Consider the following 6,605-nt stretch of genomic DNA (forward strand, 5'->3'; position numbering starts at 1 on the left):
CCTCCAAAGAGACTGAAGCCTAAATCCAGCGCCTTAGACCACTCGGCCATGCTACCTTAAACAGCATGGTTAATTAAGCTTCCTTAGAGAAAGTGAAGTACATTTGACAACATTTAAAATTAGTACATTTTGGAAAATGGGCATGTCTCTAAACATTAGGCAAAAACAAAGATTCTATCAACGGTCTTTATCTTAACTGAAAACTGCTAAATCATACAAATACAAAAGAAGATTATATCACATGCTAATTTGCATGCTAGCAAAATCATAAGAATAAATACAAAAACATTTCAAGATCTCATTATACTGGCAGCAGTGAGATTAAAGCATATGCTAATTTTGCATGTTAGCATAATTATAAGAATGAGATAAAAAGGTTTAAAAGAACTCATACTAGTGGCAGCAGTGGGATTTGAACTCACAAGTCTGTTGGAATATGGGTAAGTCTCTTAACAATAGGAAAAATCAATGATTCTTTCAACTGTCTTTTCCTAAACAGAAATTAACACACTCATGAAAATACAAAATCATAAGAATTAGATCAAAGGGTTCTCAAAACCTCATAATAATGGCAGCAGTGGGATTTGAATGGGCATGTCTCTAAACATTAGAAAAAAGCAAGGATTCTTTCAACAGTCTTTATCTGAACTGAAAACTGGAAAATCATGCAAATACAAAAGAAGATTAAATCACATGCTAATTTGCATGTTAGCAAAATCATAAGAATAAGTACAAAAACATTTCAAGATCTCATAATACTGGCAGCAGTGGGTTTAAAGCATATGCTAATTTTGCATGTTAGCATAATTATAAGAATAAGATAAAAAGGTTTAAAAGAACTCATACTAGTGGCATTTGAACCCACAAGTCTGTTAAAATTTAGGTAAGTCTCTAAACAATAGGAACAATCAATGATTCTTTCAACTGTCTTTTCCAAAACAGAAATGCACACACTCATGGAAATACAAAATACTCAGAATTAGATCAAAGGGTTCTCAAAACCTCATAATACTAGCAGCAGCGGGATTTGAACCCACGCCTCCGAAGAGACTGGAGCCTTAATCCAGCGCCTTAGACCGCTCGGCCATGCTACCTAATGCGTCATTAAAAGAGCTTCCTTAGAGTAAGTTTAGTGTATCTGACTACATTTTAAACTTGTGCATTGTGGAAAATGGATAGGTCTCTAAACAAAAAGGAAAAAGCAATGATTCTATCTTTTGTCTTTTCCAAAAAAGCAAAGCACGCACTCATACAAAAATATGCTAATTTTTCTATTAGCAAAATCATAAATATAAGCTGAAAAGGTTTTCAAAACCTCAACATGTTGGCAGCAGTGGGATTTGAACCCACGCCTCCAAAGAGACTGGAGCCTAAATCCAGCGCCTTAGACCACTCGGCCATGCTACCTTAAACAGTATGGTTAATTAAGCTTCCTTAGAGAAAGTGAAGTACATTTGACAACATTTAAAATTAGTACATTTTGGAAAATGGGCATGTCTCTAAACATTAGGCAAAAACAAAGATTCTATCAACGGTCTTTATCTTAACTGAAAACTGCTAAATCATACAAATACAAAAGAAGATTATATCACATGCTAATTTGCATGCTAGCAAAATCATAAGAATAAGTACAAAAACATTTCAAGATCTCATTATACTGGCAGCAGTGAGATTAAAGCATATGCTAATTTTGCATGTTAGCATAATTATAAGAATGAGATAAAAAGGTTTAAAAGAACTCATACTAGTGGCAGCAGTGGGATTTGAACTCACAAGTCTGTTGGAATATGGGTAAGTCTCTTAACAATAGGAAAAATCAGAGATTCTTTCAACTGTCTCTTCCTAAACAGAAATTAACACACTCATGAAAATACAAAATCATAAGAATTAGATCAAAGGGTTCTCAAAACCTCATAATAATGGCAGCAGTGGGATTTGAATGGGCATGTCTCTAAACATTAGAAAAAAGCAAGGATTCTTTCAACAGTCTTTATCTGAACTGAAAACTGGAAAATCATGCAAATACAAAAGAAGATTAAATCACATGCTAATTTGCATGTTAGCAAAATCATAAGAATAAGTACAAAAACATTTCAAGATCTCATAATACTGGCAGCAGTGGGTTTAAAGCATATGCTAATTTTGCATGTTAGCATAATTATAAGAATAAGATAAAAAGGTTTAAAAGAACTCATACTAGTGGCATTTGAACCCACAAGTCTGTTAAAATTTAGGTAAGTCTCTAAACAATAGGAACAATCAATGATTCTTTCAACTGTCTTTTCCAAATCAGAAATGCACACACTCATGGAAATACAAAATACTCAGAATTAGATCAAAGGGTTCTCAAAACCTCATAATACTGGCAGCAGTGGGATTTGAACCCACGCCTCCGAAGAGACTGGAGCCTTAATCCAGCGCCTTAGACCGCTCGGCCATGCTACCTAATGCGTCATTAAAAGAGCTTCCTTAGAGTAAGTTTAGTGTATCTGACTACATTTTAAACTTGTGCATTGTGGAAAATGGATAGGTCTCTAAACAAAAAGGAAAAAGCAATGATTCTATCTTTTGTCTTTTCCAAAAAAGCAAAGCACGCACTCATACAAAAATATGCTAATTTTTCTATTAGCAAAATCATAAATATAAGCTGAAAAGGTTTTCAAAACCTCAATATGTTGGCAGCAGGGGGATTTGAACCCACGCCTCCAAAGAGACTGGAGCCTAAATCCAGCGCCTTAGACCACTCGGCCATGCTACCTTAATCAGTATGGTTAATTAAGCTTCCTTAGAGAAAGTGAAATACATTTGACAACATTTAAAATTAGTACATTTTGGAAAATGGGCATGTCTCTAAACATTAGGCAAAAACAAAGATTCTATCAACGGTCTTTATCTTAACTGAAAACTGCTAAATCATACAAATACAAAAGAAGATTATATCACATGCTAATTTGCATGCTAGCAAAATCATAAGAATAAGTACAAAAACATTTCAAGATCTCATTATACTGGCAGCAGTGAGATTAAAGCATATGCTAATTTTGCATGTTAGCATAATTATAAGAATGAGATAAAAAGGTTTAAAAGAACTCATACTAGTGGCAGCAGTGGGATTTGAACTCACAAGTCTGTTGGAATATGGGTAAGTCTCTTAACAATAGGAAAAATCAAAGATTCTTTCAACTGTCTCTTCCTAAACAGAAATTAACACACTCATGAAAATACAAAATCATAAGAATTAGATCAAAGGGTTCTCAAAACCTCATAATAATGGCAGCAGTGGCATTTGAATGGGCATGTCTCTAAACATTAGAAAAAAGCAAGGATTCTTTCAACAGTCTTTATCTGAACTGAAAACTGGAAAATCATGCAAATACAAAAGAAGATTAAATCACATGCTAATTTGCATGTTAGCAAAATCATAAGAATAAGTACAAAAACATTTCAAGATCTCATAATACTGGCAGCAGTGGGTTTAAAGCATATGCTAATTTTGCATGTTAGCATAATTATAAGAATAAGATAAAAAGGTTTAAAAGAACTCATACTAGTGGCATTTGAACCCACAAGTCTGTTAAAATTTAGGTAAGTCTCTAAACAATAGGAACAATCAATGATTCTTTCAACTGTCTTTTCCAAAACAGAAATGCACACACTCATGGAAATACAAAATACTCAGAATTAGATCAAAGGGTTCTCAAAACCTCATAATACTGGCAGCAGTGTGATTTGAACCCACGCCTCCTAAGAGACTGGAGCCTTAATCCAGCGCCTTAGACCGCTCGGCCATGCTACCTAATGCATCATTAAAAGAGCTTCCTTAGAGTAAGTTTCGTGTATCTGACTACATTTTAAACTTGTGCATTGTGGAAAATGGATAGGTCTCTAAACAAAAAGGAAAAAGCAATGATTCTATCTTTTGTCTTTTCCAAAAAAGCAAAGCACGCACTCATACAAAAATATGCTAATTTTTCTGTTAGCAAAATCATAAATATAAGCTGAAAAGGTTTTCAAAACCTCAATATGTTGGCAGCAGTGGGATTTGAACCCACGCCTCCAAAGAGACTGGAGCCTAAAGCCAGCGCCTTAGACCACTCGGCCATGCTACCCTAAACAGCATGGTTAATTAAGCTTCCTTAGAGAAAGTGAAGTACATTTGACAACATTTAAAATTAGTACATTTTGGAAAATAGGCATGTCTCTAAACATTAGAAAAAAGCAAGGATTCTTTCAACAGTCTTTATCTGAACTGAAAACTGCAAAATCATGCAAATACAAAAGAAGATTAAATCACATGCTAATTTGCATGCTAGCAAAATCATAAGAATAAGTACAAAAACATTTCAAGATCTCATAATACTGGCAGCAGTGGGTTTAAAGCATATGCTAATTTTGCATGTTAGCATAATTATAAGAATAAGATAAAAAGGTTTAAAAGAACTCATACTAGTGGCAGCAGTGGGATTTGAACTCACAAGTCTGTTGGAATATGGGTAAGTCTCTTAACAATAGGAAAAATCAAAGATTCTTTCAACTGTCTCTTCCTAAACAGAAATTAACACACTCATGAAAATACAAAATCATAAGAATTAGATCAAAGGGTTCTCAAAACCTCATAATAATGGCAGCAGTGGCATTTGAATGGGCATGTCTCTAAACATTAGAAAAAAGCAAGGATTCTTTCAACAGTCTTTATCTGAACTGAAAACTGGAAAATCATGCAAATACAAAAGAAGATTAAATCACATGCTAATTTGCATGTTAGCAAAATCATAAGAATAAGTACAAAAACATTTCAAGATCTCATAATACTGGCAGCAGTGGGTTTAAAGCATATGCTAATTTTGCATGTTAGCATAATTATAAGAATAAGATAAAAAGGTTTAAAAGAACTCATACTAGTGGCATTTGAACCCACAAGTCTGTTAAAATTTAGGTAAGTCTCTAAACAATAGGAACAATCAATGATTCTTTCAACTGTCTTTTCCAAATCAGAAATGCACACACTCATGGAAATACAAAATACTCAGAATTAGATCAAAGGGTTCTCAAAACCTCATAATACTGGCAGCAGTGGGATTTGAACCCACGCCTCCGAAGAGACTGGAGCCTTAATCCAGCGCCTTAGACCGCTCGGCCATGCTACCTAATGCGTCATTAAAAGAGCTTCCTTAGAGTAAGTTTAGTGTATCTGACTACATTTTAAACTTGTGCATTGTGGAAAATGGATAGGTCTCTAAACAAAAAGGAAAAAGCAATGATTCTATCTTTTGTCTTTTCCAAAAAAGCAAAGCACGCACTCATACAAAAATATGCTAATTTTTCTATTAGCAAAATCATAAATATAAGCTGAAAAGGTTTTCAAAACCTCAATATGTTGGCAGCAGGGGGATTTGAACCCACGCCTCCAAAGAGACTGGAGCCTAAATCCAGCGCCTTAGACCACTCGGCCATGCTACCTTAATCAGTATGGTTAATTAAGCTTCCTTAGAGAAAGTGAAATACATTTGACAACATTTAAAATTAGTACATTTTGGAAAATGGGCATGTCTCTAAACATTAGGCAAAAACAAAGATTCTATCAACGGTCTTTATCTTAACTGAAAACTGCTAAATCATACAAATACAAAAGAAGATTATATCACATGCTAATTTGCATGCTAGCAAAATCATAAGAATAAGTACAAAAACATTTCAAGATCTCATTATACTGGCAGCAGTGAGATTAAAGCATATGCTAATTTTGCATGTTAGCATAATTATAAGAATGAGATAAAAAGGTTTAAAAGAACTCATACTAGTGGCAGCAGTGGGATTTGAACTCACAAGTCTGTTGGAATATGGGTAAGTCTCTTAACAATAGGAAAAATCAAAGATTCTTTCAACTGTCTCTTCCTAAACAGAAATTAACACACTCATGAAAATACAAAATCATAAGAATTAGATCAAAGGGTTCTCAAAACCTCATAATAATGGCAGCAGTGGCATTTGAATGGGCATGTCTCTAAACATTAGAAAAAAGCAAGGATTCTTTCAACAGTCTTTATCTGAACTGAAAACTGGAAAATCATGCAAATACAAAAGAAGATTAAATCACATGCTAATTTGCATGTTAGCAAAATCATAAGAATAAGTACAAAAACATTTCAAGATCTCATAATACTGGCAGCAGTGGGTTTAAAGCATATGCTAATTTTGCATGTTAGCATAATTATAAGAATAAGATAAAAAGGTTTAAAAGAACTCATACTAGTGGCATTTGAACCCACAAGTCTGTTAAAATTTAGGTAAGTCTCTAAACAATAGGAACAATCAATGATTCTTTCAACTGTCTTTTCCAAAACAGAAATGCACACACTCATGGAAATACAAAATACTCAGAATTAGATCAAAGGGTTCTCAAAACCTCATAATACTGGCAGCAGTGTGATTTGAACCCACGCCTCCTAAGAGACTGGAGCCTTAATCCAGCGCCTTAGACCGCTCGGCCATGCTACCTAATGCATCATTAAAAGAGCTTCCTTAGAGTAAGTTTCGTGTATCTGACTACATTTTAAACTTGTGCATTGTGGAAAATGGATAGGTCTCTAAACAAAAAGGAAAAA

General features: G+C 34.1%; 3 non-coding genes across 3 annotated transcripts; all 3 read right to left on the bottom strand.

The window, feature by feature from the left end:
• Positions 1–1,325: 1,325 nt before the first annotated feature.
• TRNAL-UAG (transfer RNA leucine (anticodon UAG)) lies at positions 1,326–1,407 on the bottom strand. The gene has a single exon. It is a non-coding gene; the product is annotated as a tRNA-Leu (tRNA).
• A 956-nt stretch (positions 1,408–2,363) lies between these two features.
• TRNAL-AAG (transfer RNA leucine (anticodon AAG)) lies at positions 2,364–2,445 on the bottom strand. The gene has a single exon. It is a non-coding gene; the product is annotated as a tRNA-Leu (tRNA).
• Positions 2,446–5,065: 2,620 nt separating this feature from the next.
• On the bottom strand, positions 5,066–5,147 carry TRNAL-AAG (transfer RNA leucine (anticodon AAG)). Its single transcript has one exon. It is a non-coding gene; the product is annotated as a tRNA-Leu (tRNA).
• Positions 5,148–6,605: the final 1,458 nt, after the last annotated feature.

The sequence above is a fragment of the Ranitomeya variabilis genome, chromosome 5 (genome assembly GCF_051348905.1).
Source record: "Ranitomeya variabilis isolate aRanVar5 chromosome 5, aRanVar5.hap1, whole genome shotgun sequence".
In the NCBI taxonomy this organism is placed as follows: domain Eukaryota; kingdom Metazoa; phylum Chordata; class Amphibia; order Anura; family Dendrobatidae; genus Ranitomeya; species Ranitomeya variabilis.